This window comes from Chlorocebus sabaeus, chromosome 24 (genome assembly GCF_047675955.1).
Source record: "Chlorocebus sabaeus isolate Y175 chromosome 24, mChlSab1.0.hap1, whole genome shotgun sequence".
In the NCBI taxonomy this organism is placed as follows: Eukaryota; Metazoa; Chordata; class Mammalia; order Primates; family Cercopithecidae; genus Chlorocebus; species Chlorocebus sabaeus.
The window spans coordinates 59427975-59441858 of record NC_132927.1 but is presented as its reverse complement, the minus strand read 5'-3'; positions in this window follow the sequence as shown (position 1 = coordinate 59441858).

Sequence of the window (13884 nt, the reverse complement as noted above, 5' to 3'; positions counted from 1 at the left end):
TCTATCATTTAACGTAAATTGCTAAACTCACTGTTGCATCCTCTGTTCGAGACAATGTTATAGTCACAATAACACATACAAGAGATCCGTCTTGTTAACTAATGGAGGGATTCTATCTGTGGGGCTGTCAGTTACTTCAGTCCCGCTAAATTTATGTGAAAACCAGTCTATTTCCCAGGTATAAATTATTTCTCTAAATAAAGGAAAACATTATGCTCAACAGACATGGTTCTGATTGTGGATGTCACCTTAGTTATAGTGTCACTGCTAAACAATAGAGCCACAGATTTTCAGTCAATTTTGTTACATTTGACAATAACTGGTTTCCTTTGTGTTAAATATTTTACATTGTGTTTCCTCACCAAATAAAGGAAAAAGCATTTAAGTAGGCATCACAAGAAAATGGTAACCAAAGTAAGACTTGTCATGAGTATTTTTTTCATCTTCTGCAGAGAATTGCTTCCCCTTTCTTGTTGTCCTACTCACCACCAAAAAAGCTAAGTATTTCTCATTCCTCTCTTCTTCCTCTTCCTGTTATGTTCTTTATTTAAAAAAAGTCCACGCTTGTCTCCTTCCTTCCATTTACATCGGATATTACTAGAGAATAAAAATAATTATTAACACTGTAATGTTTATGGAACAAGTCTCATCCATTTTATATTCTGTCATCATTATACACATGGCTTCCAGGAAATATGTTGAAACAACACATACAAAATTTTTGGACAAACTATACTCCATGTTAAACATTGCGGCTGGCTGTACAGTATGAATCCCTCATGTCCACATTGGGTTGTATAGATGATGATTCTATCTCCAGGAATTAGTCTGTTCTTACACTGCTAATAAAGACACACTCAAGACTGGGTAATTTATAAGGAAAGAGGTTAAATTGACTCTCAGTTTCGCATGGCTGGCAAGGTCTCAGGAAGCTTACAATCATGGTGGAAGAGGGAGCAAATACGTCTTTCTTCACATGATGGCAGGAAAGCACTGCAGAGCAAAAGGGGGGAAAGCCCCTATAAAACCATCAGATCTCATAAGAATTCAGTCGCTATCATGAGAACAATGAGAACCACTCGCTATCATGAGAACAGCATGGAGGTAACCGTTCCCATGATTAAATTACCTCTCACCAGGTTCCCTCCTACGACAGGTGGGGATTATGGGAACTACAATTCAATATGAGATTTGGGTGGGGACACAGCCAAACCATATCAACCAATTTGTTAGGAAAGTCTTGAGTATTTTTAATCAATTTGAACATCGGTTCTCAAGCATCGTCTTAAGATAAAACTGAGAATGTAGAGGTGTCCACATTTTGACAAAAGAAAAGCCAGCTGGATAAAAAGCAAACATACAAAGTCAGAGTTAAAGGAATCATAGAGAAATATAGCTATATACCTGAAGATATCACAAACCTTGGGAATAAACTCTTACCTGGAACTTGCCCTACCCTTATACGGTATTTTTTTAGTTGTATAAGACAATAAATAGCTTTTATTACGTTAGCCAGTGGAATTTAGTTCTCTATAATTTGCAGAGAAAAATATTTACTTGATACACACTCAATGCAAAGTCATTTAAAAATGTCTCCCAGGCCTGCAAAGCCTGACTATGGCCTGACTGAATATATTAATTCTGACATTTGGTAGCCAGGATTAACCAAATTAATTATAGGCTTTAATTAAGACTTTAATTGTGGGCTTTAACTAAGTTACCTATAATCTCTCAGTCTGAGTTTCTTTTCATCCTTCTCTAAAATGGGTTTTATAATAGCTATTTTACAGATGTTCCAGGACTATTTGAAAAAATATGTAAATACTTAGGGACTATATGAAATACTTGGTAAGAGATGGCAGCAATAAAGAATGAATGTGGCTTTGCTAGTCATGAAAGACAAATAATGCAAACATTGCCAAAGCTCCTCCAAATCCTGGCCAACAGACAGGAATCTTTGCCAACTGACCATGAGCAATTCTATTGCCTTAGCAAAAGCATCTGGAGGTCATTCATTCAACAACAGTTTATTTCACATTTACTATGTGCTGCCTATCATCCTAAATGTTAGAGCAGTGGATGCAATAGACAATATTTTCTGATTACATGACTCTTGTGTTCTAATGGTAATAGAAATTAAACAAAATGCATGTAAAGTGTACAATCTGCTACATGGTGGTGAGTACTATGGAGGAAAAATAAAGCAGGAAAAAGGAATGAAAGGGTAATTTCAAAGAAGAGAAAGTTTTAACCTAACCAGAGAAAAGTTTGTTGAAAATGTACTCTATGTTTTAACCTAACTAGAGAAAAGTTTGTTGAAAATGTACTCTATGTGCAAGATCTCAAGTAGGTGAGAGAGTGAGCACTGCAAATAACTGAGTGAAGAGCATTCAGGCTAATGGTGCAATTTGCAGAAAGTACCTGGGTCTGGAGCATGCACCATAAGCTCAAGAAATTAAAGGAGATGGCTGAGCAGGAGTGAGATGAAGTTCCAAAGGTAATAATGATGGTAGGCAAAATAGACATTAACTCAATGCTAATGCTTTTAAATGTATGGCATAGCTAACTCTATTCATTTTGGTTCCATTATCTACCATTTTTCTTTGTTGTTAAAAAATGTTCAATTTATTCTATTATTTTGAAAATTGTCAAATAAAATTAAAAAAAAAAAAAAACAGAATTGCTTTCCCTATTGTCATCTCTAATCTCCATTCCCAGAAGGCTCTCTTCTCAAGTCTTAGCTGTTTCTTCAGGCAATTATCACCATATTACCAAGTGCTATTCTTAAACCATTACTGCGTAATTTAGAGATTTTAGGTATTAAGCCTCAACTTTTTGCTAGGTTAGATGAGGTTTAGTGTAATTTCTCTTCTTTCACTTTCTTCGCCCTTCAATATAGTTAGATCACTTTCCTTTACGGCTTTTATGATTATAATTTTTTAACAAAAATTCAAAATTAACATGCCTATCTTATTCGTTGAAGACTAAAGATGTTATTTCTTGACTCTCCATTTTGAAAATTGAGGCTTCAGCAGCGCACTCACCCTTCTCTCCAAGTTACCCCTACCTTCCAGAATCTTCTACCTACAAAACTGTGTCATTTATGTTTTACTTTTATATTTTCAAGCCTGAAAACATTTATATGTTATTCTGTAACTATAAATACATATACTATATATAAATAATATATAACATATACATAAACATATATACTATATACAACTGTATAACTCTATATAACTCTACATTATGTAACTATAATTTTGAAATTAAAATCATAACGATGTAAATATTTATCACAGGTGAATATTTTCTTTCATTTATGGATCCCTTCTGTAACTCTGCTTCTCAGATCCTAAGCGTCCTTTTTTTCTTGAATAGCATGTCTTTATCTAATTATTTTTATTACTTCCAGTTTCCTCAAGTGTATCACATCCAGACAACTACCCCTGTAATCTTCCCTTTTGCCTCTATATTTAAGCCCTTTCTTCCTTCTCCAAAATGCAAATAGTGTCTTCTAACCATGTTCCAAAGTTTATTTTGGGGACCTTCTCTTCATGTCTTTTCTAGGTTGGATCCACTATTTTCCTAACACTCTCCCTCCCACCTTTCTCTGTCTCAACTAAGTCTTCTTTCCCTGGAGTGTATCATCAAGTAACTTCTTTAAAAATCTGTGTAAGTCAATTTACTGAAGACTTCTGACTTTGAAGATGTCTTTATTGTGCCTTCACACTGAGGTTCATACTTTTTCTTGATGCAGAATTTCAAGTGAAAAATAAGTTGTTCTTAAACTTTGGCTGCCTGAATCAACGGAGCAACTCTCAGTAACTAAGTCTGACGCTGGTCTAATTCCTGTGCCTTTGAACATTTCTCTCTCCTCGAAAACTTTTCTCTTTCATACTTTGGGATCGGAAATAGTTCAATGATATGTTTAAGTATAGAAATAACTTTTTCCTTTCTGTTGAGACGGAGTCTCGTTCTGTCACTCAGGCTGGAGTGCAGTGGCGCCACCTCGGCTCACTGCAGCCTCCGACTCCTGGGTTCAAGCAATTCTCCTGCCTCCGCCTCTCAAGAAGCTGGGGCTACAGATGCGCGCAGCCACACCCGGCTAATTTTTGTATACTTTGGTAGAGGCGAGGTTTCACCATGTTAGCCAAGATGGTCTTGATCTTCGGACCTCGTGATCTGCCAGCCTTGGCCTCCCAAAGTGCTGGGATTACAGGCATGAGCCACCGCGCCCGGCCAATTTTTTTTATTATTATTATTTTGTTGGAAACTCAAAAAACATATAAGCACCTCTGCTCTTGAAAATTTTTCTCTATAGTATTTTTCCTTATGTCCTTCTTTCTGATTTCTGGATATTTTCTTTTAAGAAATGTTACCAGCTGGCTAATGAAGCCTAGATTTATCTTTTTATATCATACGTTTTGCTCATATTTTATGTCCTTTAGTTTTTATTCTACTTTATGGAATAACTTTTTAAATTTTTTTTTAAAGTTGTTTTTTCCATGACTTAAAAAAATCGTTCTATTACAATCATGCAATGTATAAAGATATTTCGGTCAACGGCAGACTGCATATATGATGGTGGCCTCGAAGATCATAATACCACATTTTTACTGTACCTTTTCTATGTTAAGATATGTTTCAATACCCAGATACTTACCATTTTGTTCTAGTTGTCCAACGTACTCATTATAGTAACATGCTGCACAGGTTTGTAGCTTAGGAGCAATAGGCTATACAATATAGTCTAGGCGTGTAGTAGATTATTCCTTCCAGGTATTTGTAAGTACCCTCTGATGTTCACACAACAAATGACAAAATTGCCTAGACACATTTCTCAGCATGTATTTCCATAGTTAAGCAATGTATGACTGCTGTTTAAAAAATATATTTGGCACTAAAGTTTTATTTAATTTAAAAATATTTCACAAGTTTGAGAATACAAACTGTGGAGCCAGATTTCTAGAACCAAATCCTGCTCTGCCACTTGATAGCTATTTGACAATTTACTTAACCTCTTCATACGTTGGTTTTCTAACTGGTAAATTGGAGAGAAAAATAGCCCCCACATCAGAGTTACAGCAAGAACTGTGAAGTGAATCTATGAAACGTGCTTGAAACAGTGATATGAAGTTGTTTCCATAACATATAACCTATTATTATTAAGTTGTTAAACAAATGTTTATTAGGACTTATTACGTATCAGACATATTCTAAGTGCTTTAAATACATTAGGAGAGAAAATATGCAAAAGTCTCTTATTTTGGGAAATTCACATTCAACTTGGGAATATTAGATGAAACAAAGATGATAAATAAATAAATTTTGTAGTACGTTAGAAAGAGTCACTGCTATTTAAAAAAGAAGGAGGGAGAGGAGAAGAAGGGGGAGGAGGAGGGAAAAATGAAAGCTGTAAGAGAACAAAAGAGATGAGGAATTCCAGGTGTGTATGAGAGGCACAGATGAGGTTTCAATTTTGCATAAGGCAGTCAAGGCCTTATATGTAAGATTCCATTTAGGCATTTACTTGAAGAAGGTTATAAAATGGAAAACCAGAAGGCATGTTGGGAAAAATGGGGCAGATCAGTCCTGTCCCAGGCAAGGGTTATCCTAGCCTCTCTTCTGACTTGCCGGTTGTCTCAAATATTTCATTTTATGAAAATGATGAAATGGTATTATTATTTATAAAATTAAAATGAGCTAGGATCATTTTGGAGGGTCTCTATTTCGTGCTTCCGGGACTTGGCTTGGTCTCAGCCTCAGTGTGAGGCTCATCAGCAGTGAACAGAACCTTTACTTTGGCATGAGATTAAATTTTAACAAGAGAGGTAACAACAACCCATCTATTCTTTTTTCAGCCTTTTCCACATGCAAAGTGACTAATGCTTCCTTTTCAAGGCCAGCATGCATACCAGTGGTTGAGGATGAAATGGAAGGCTCTTGGACAAAGGTGTAGGGGCAGCTCTCTCAGGTAGAAGGGAAGGGCTTGATGCTGCTGTCCCTACAAACCACGTGATGACTATGTAAGCCAGCTGTGAGATGTGTTATTTGAGATATGCATGGCTGAGAAACTGATTTAACATCATGACCACACGCTCAGAATCTTTAGTCTGAGTGTATTATATTTTGCGAACCAGATGATCAAAATAAAAATGATATTTGCATATTAGTTATTTGCTATTTACTTATCTTTCAAGTCTTAAAAATGTTTCAAAAATATTCTTATTAGAAAATATTGTATGTAATTTTTATTAGTTTAGAGCATCTTTTCACTCTAAAGTATCCAGATTTGAACAGTAAATTATATGGTCACTTGATTTGTATATGAATTCCTTGATCTTATGTTAGAGCCGGAGTTGGCAAACTAAGGCCCACTTTTTGTTTCTTTTGGGGTGTATAGTCCATAAACTAAGAATCATTGTTACTTTTTGAAATAGTGGGAATAAAGAACCCCCAAATAACATTTTGTAACACATGAAAATCATTCAAAATTCAAATTTCTGTTCAAAAATAAAGTTCAATTGGAACATAGCCTTGACCATTGGTTTATGTATTGTGAATGACTGTGTTCCTGTTTACAAAAGCAGAGTTGGATAGTTGCAACAGATCATGTGGCCTGCAAAGCCTAAAATGTTTGTTATCTATTTGACCTTTTACACAAAAGTTTGCCAGCCTCTGAACTAGAGTATTCTGATTCCAGTAACAATGATCTTTCACTATACATTAATTAAATCACCATATTGTTCCTGTGATATTGGTTAATATGATATTTCCCTGTCTGATGAACATGGATCTTAAAATATAAAATTACTGAGATAGCAAATATGAGAGCGGGTATCTAATTCTTGGCAGATTTACTAATGTAATGACTATCGTATGGTAAGGCTTCTTGGAATATTGCAGGGTAGACTTTTCCGGCAACATCCAATGATGCCTCTTGGTTTTTTTAATTTTTCATTTTTTTCCACTATGCTACTGATAAAGATATTCCAGAGTTCATTGTCTATTTGAAAATCAGAGATCCAAAATTACTTACAATAGGCATGTTATATTACTAAGTCTGTGAACAGGTGTTGTGTATTGCACCACAAGCTTGCCTAAGTCCCATTGTTCATGCACCGTTTAAAATGTGGGTAGATCAATGAGGTCTGCTAGGCATTTTGTGGAGAAATATATATATATATATTAATTTTCACAAGTAGAGGGGAAAAAAGAACAGACTTCTTTGTTTGATGGGCTTCAACATTTGGGGCACTGTGGGTTTAATATTATAAATTTTCCATCTGTTCGATTGCCAACCCAGTCACTTTATGTTTAACTAATTAAAATTAAGTATGAAGTTGTATTGCTATTGTGTAGATATGGTGCCATTCAAACAATTGATTTAGATAATTAAGGAAAGCAAATTTAGTTTAGGAACTCATTCTGAGGCTAAATACATAGAGAAAACTGAAATATACCCACTTTAATCACCCATTCTAAAACAGGTTCAGCTGTCAACATATTCTACTGTTAATAGCGGTTGCAGGGTAAACGGAAGCCTATGGTAGAGTTTTCTAGTATATTTAACCACAATATACAAGAATAAAAGAGGTTACGTTGATTGCAATATTTCAAACCATTAGATCACATTGAATAATCTGCCCATGACAATCTTGAACACAACTTAAATAGGTTTGGTACTTTCTTGCAATAGTCATTGCTGCTATTTATTCAGTGTCTATTACATATGCAGTAATTATAAATATAAAATCTGACCCACGTTGCTTGGATTTGTTCTTCTTTTAATTTTTTTCTGTTTTTTGAGACAGAGTGTCACTCTGTTCCTCAGGCTGGAATGCAGTGGCATGATCTTGGCTCACTGCAACTTCTGCCTCCCAGTTTCAAGCGATTCTCCTGCCTCAACCGCCCGAGTAGCTGGGACTACAGGCATGCACCACCATGCCTAGCTAATTTTTGCATTTTTGGTAGAGATGGGGTTTCCCATGTTGGCCAGGCTTGTATTGAAATCCTGACTTCAAGTGATCTGCCCGCCTGGGTCTCTCAAAGTGCTGGCATTACAGGTGTGAGTCACTGCTCCTGGCCGGATTTGTTCTTTATCCTAATTCTTCACATATTTGAAGACTAGAGGTAAATTATTTAATTTTTGCATAATGTCATTTCTTGTACACAGTAACAGTTTGTGAGAATAAAATTTGATAATACAGGCTAAAAACTCAGAAAATAAAATGTAGCAGAATCATTATCATTACTTTACTTTTCATCTGCATAACCATCCTTCAAGGTAGGAATAGCATCCTTTTTGTAGTGAAGGAACCTTGGGATTAGACAATTGAAGAATCTGTAGAAACACAGTTGATAACAGACACACTGAGAATCAAAGACAGGACTCACTGCTGAGAAAACTCCCATTCATTCTTCCTATTTCAGCCCATTGACTCTTACAGATCCATCTGTTTATAGAAGCAGCAATGTCTGTGGCCCACACACCAAAGATTTCCAGTACCTAACCTAGTTTCCAACTCCTCGCAAATTTGATTCGTTTAAATTGTGATTTTAACAGCTTACCTGATAAATTTGATGTCATCAGGAAATTCTGAGTTTTGTACTCATTTGTTTTAATCTGCAAAGGAATGAGATATTATCGAATTGTATACAGATGGAGTTATTTTTGGTCAGGGAAGCTCCCAGCACTCTTCAAATTACGCATACTGCAAGCCAAAAAAATCATCCATATATCTCTCTGTTAGAGGAAGAAACAAAAAGAACATTAAAATGAGTTCTTAGGAATATCTCAACTGAAGGCTTACTTGGAATTCAAGAAGCAAGTGAAAAGCATTTGGATGCATTTTAAGAGATAATTGCTACCAAATAATTTATAGGTGCAGAGCAATACCCAAAGAGAAAATACCACTAGTTAAAACCTAGTAAATTAAAACCAAACAGTCTACATGCCTGGTATCGTGTTTAAGATTAATTGGATCATAACAGAAAGTGCATATTATGAAGATCAAATACTAGGAGAAAAGTCATAAAGTTTGAAAACATATCAGTGTATCTTCATCCCTGCAGATGCCTTTTATTTATTGTCAATGTAAACAGATGTTAATGACATTGTAAGAGCTTTTGAGAGACAGAGAGGAAGGAGGAGAGGGAGAGAGGGAGAAAGAGAGACAGAAGATATTTCCCTGCAGATAGAGGAGGAGAAAAATGAATAATAAGAAACATCTTATAGCTTGGATTTTCAAAAAACATACTTTCCAGTCTAAAATAAAAATTAGTTTATTTTCTCTGGATTAGTTTTAAAAACTAATTTCACATTCTGAGGACAAAGGAATGGAATGGCATGGGGAGGGGAGAGGAGGAGAGATAGGGAAGGGAGGGGAGGTGGTTTGGATTATTGCATCTATTTATTAGCTAACAATATTATGTTTCATTGGCCAAAGAGTATAATTTTCTTTGAATTATGCTATTGTGAATAAAGCATCATTGTGTTAATGAGATTTTTCTATAAATATTGATGCAAATAGTGAATAAAAAGTACTATTTAACTCTTATTTAGGACTCTTGAATATTTTCTCCTTTATTCTTTCAATGGATATTGCATCCTACTTCCATTGTGGCTCCCATCATTCTTAATCACAATGAATTATTGAGAGGGTGTATCTCACCCCAAACAATAAGCTCCATGACAGCAGGAACCATGCATACATCTTCCTACGTGTAGTATATCATCAGTGTTCCATTTATATTTGAGGAATGTAAACTCTTAGGATGTGTGAGAATGTCCATGTTTCACCTAGAGCAGGGTTGCTCAACCTTGGCGCTATTGACATTTTGGGCTACATAAGCCTTTGTATTGGGGACTGTTCTGTGCTTCATAATGTTTAGCAACATTCTTTATTTCTACTCACCAGCAGCCATTAGCACCCTTCCAGTCATGAACGTAAAAAGTGTCTCCAGATATTGCTCAATATCCTCTAGGGTTAAAATCATCACCAGTTGAGAACAATGACTTAAAAAATAACATTTTATTTTAATATACTAGATTGGGTAGTATGTTCAACTTATTCCTGCCACTGCTGTCCATTCCCCGTCACCTCTCTGTCTCTCTCTCTCTCTCTCTCTCTCTCTCACACACACACACACACACACTTCACTGAATTTCATATGGTATAACATGAGGCCCTGGCTGGGTAGGAGATGGAGTCAGATATGCTTGGCAGTTTGAGCAGTTTGAGTTAAGTAACTTCTTTCTTTCCTCCGGGGACTTTCAGTGATACACAAATACTAATACGGCCAAGCAGACACCTTAGAAAGAACTTGCACATTATACATAGTTTGTATAAAAATAGGAGTCTGTTTGATAAATAGGAAGATACATACACCATGGAAGATGTACGCATGGTTCCCATTCTCACAGAGCTTATTATCTGGGGTGAGATAGACCCTCTAAGTAATTACATGGGTGGGATTGGGTGACAGAAACAAATCACAAATACACCAGGCAAAGGAAACTCTCCGTGAATCAGGCTAAATGATAGCATCTGATAGTTCAAGGAAACAACTTGATGCACCCATTACCCAGAAAGCCTGGAGAGTTTGATATGTAAGGAAGAATGTACATGAGCACTAAAAGACCTTTAATTATTGAGCACGCAATGTTTTATTAATATTTTTATTTTTGGTGAAATTTTATCAAAAGACTAAAACACAGAGAAGAAGTTGCTTTTCTACCACCTGAAAAACTGTCAAGACCTTCTTCCAGAGGATTAGAATCATCATTTGGAGGCTGGGGGCATTTTCACTGGCCCAAAAGGAGCATAGGGACAGTGGTGAACAAGGGGAACTTAATGTTGGAAGGAGCCTTGAGGGTTCTGGGATGAAGGAATAGAGGGAGAGGAAGCCATGAACAGAAAGGCAGCAGGGCAACAGGAAGCTAAAGTAATATATACAGTCCACACAGGCTGGATGGGTCATAAATCTCACAAAAGATTTCAGTGGTGGGGTCTGGGCGTGGTGGCTCACGCCTCTAATTCCAGCACTTTGGGAGGCCGAGGCAGGCAGATTACGAGGTCAAGAGATCGAGACCACCGTGGCCAATATGGTGAAACCCCATCTCTACTAAAAATACGAAAATTAGCTGGGCATGGTAGTGCATGCCTATAGTCCCAGCTACCTCAGGAGACTGAGGCAGGAGAATTTCTTGAACCCCGGAGGCAGAGGTTGTAGCGAGCCTAGATCGTGTCACTGCACTGTAGCCTGGCAACAGAGTGAGACTCTGTGTCAAAAACAAACAAAAAACAAATAAAACAAATAAAAAATATCTCAGTGGTGGGATTTGCTACAGAAAAGAATCCGTGATGCAGATGCAGGTAAAGGTTCAGGAGACTTGATAGAAATTCTTAGATACCTCTTGAAGTTATTTCAAAAGGACAGCAGGGGGAAAGAAAACTTGAAAAGCGGTGGTGCTGATTGTTAATTCCCAATGATTTATAACCGAGGTTGAGATAAAGCAGAATGTGGTTGCATTTGACATAAAATTAATCCCAATAATGCAAAGTCTGTTTACTGTTAGGTAACATATCAATGTATTTAATGGTATTAATGCATTAAAGGAGAAAATTCTACCATCTGAAGAACTACAGATTTTTGTTTTCTGATTTAACAATCATTTGTCATTGAAACAAACAAAATTTTTTTGTTTTCAAATTATTAAAAAATTAATTTTAAAAACGTGGACCAGGTCTATCTTTCCTTTTTCTTGTTCTTTCTCTGTTATCCAGGCTCACTACAGTCTTGACCTCTCAGGCTCAAGCAACCTTGCTCTGGCCTCCTGAGTAGCTGGGACTATAGATGTGTGCCACCACTTCTGGCTTTTTTTTTTTTTTCTTTTTGGTAGAGGTGGGGTTTTAATACATTGTCTAGGGTGGTCTGAAACTCCTAGGCCAAGTGATTCTTCCACTTAACCTCCTAAAAGTGCTGGGATTACAGACTTCGGCTACCTCACCCACCCCAAAATTCTAATAAAACATTTATAAAGTTAACTGCCTTGTACTAATAAGGAATATTTAACAAAACATAGAGCAAATATCCTACTGTGAGATAAAATACCAGAAACATTGCCTTAACAGTAACCCACAAAGCAAGGATTCTCAGTCCCTGCTATGTTCAAAATTTTACTGAACTTCAAAAAATGTAATAAGAAAAGTCAGACAGATAAAAACAATAAATGTAAGGATTGAGAAGTAATGAAAAAAAGACTTGTCTTTAGAGTAACATAGGATGGGTTCTAGAAGTTTCCACAGGTATTGAGAAGTTTCCACAGGTTCTCCTACTGTGGTTCAAATCCATATAATTTAACTGAGCTTTTCTCTATATAACTATGACCATCTTTAGATGTTGAATGTGTACAGTTACAAAGATAAACAAGCACCATCCTCTAAGATCCCATATGGCACAGCGATTAAGGGGTTCAGAGATTAAAATACGGACTCAGAAAGAGTTTCAAATTTTGTTTTGCCACCTTAATAACTGTGATCTAGGTTCAAGTTAAATGACTTTTCAAGCCTCAGTTTCCCAGGGATAAAATGGGAAGGACGGTGTTTCATGAACCTATCTGTTGTCAACTTGATCATTTAAGATCGGCTCATTCAAATATCTAACCCTTACGGTAGTCATGTTTTGTTTCTTTCGTATTATATTATTTCCATAATGAAGTTCAGAACCTGATTACATTGGACAACCTCATGTTCATTTCCATTCAAATTTGTCCCTTTAAGTTATTTAACATGACTTGCTATGAAGGTATCCCTACTTGGTATTAGTATCTTGGCACCCGATACTGGTGTGTTGGTTATGTTTGTTTTTTCAACACCTTGTAGGTTTTTATATGATGAAAACATTTGTCAGAATACAAGGATTATCAAAATTTATCATTGTAATCTGATAACACCTGCATTCCTTACTTGGGATTTCCCAAGACAGTATGGAAAAAGAGGATATATTTTCTTTCTAGAAATTGTGGATGAATTAATAAATAGTTTGATTTCCTGCAGGTTTATGGTAGTAGTTTTCTCAAAACTATAATGTTTGAGACTATCACTGAAACACTTATTTAAACAAAATATAAAATTATGTACAGTGTTTTACAAATGTGAAAAATATACAGCAGCATTCAAACTAGACATAAAGCAAAACTATTTTTTCTATTTCTTAATTGTAATTATTTTACAATTGTAGAAATAAAATAAAATTGATTATAATTGATGTGAGGCATTGGTCATTTGCTTCTAAACTCTAAGAGTTTAAATCTTCCAAAATAATTTTCAATATTAAAGATATTTTCTTCCTGATTTTTAGTGAGTAGTAAAAATACCTCTAGAGGAATAAGTGAAAAGAGAACAATACCTTTCAAAGATGAAACCAAGATACTCTAGAGCGGAGTAGTTATTTGCTTTGGTAATATATAATTTTGTTTCAAGAAAACAGAGAACTGGAGAAAAAATCCAGAGAAATATTTAAAAGTTGTTTATATTTTTTCTCCTATTGCCATTTACAAGAAGAATGGAAAAAGAAACAGAAAATACAGACAAGCAGATGGACCTGAGGCCTGCTCTCAGGCTCTTGCCCCATTTGCTTTTGGTAGAGATGGATCTGCTCCTGAAAAGGCAGCAGATGTGCATGGGCTGCCTGGACTTGTAGGAGATGGGCAGAGGACGGGGTGCTTAGCACAGAATTCTCAGATGTAAGCAGTCAGTAAAGCTGCTCTGCCTTAAACATGATCAGTTAAATGTTCATATTCCTATGCAATTCTACCAAGTGCTTGCCCAAAGCCTAATCTCAGTTCCAGCCATGGCAGTCCCCAGCCGAGGGTAA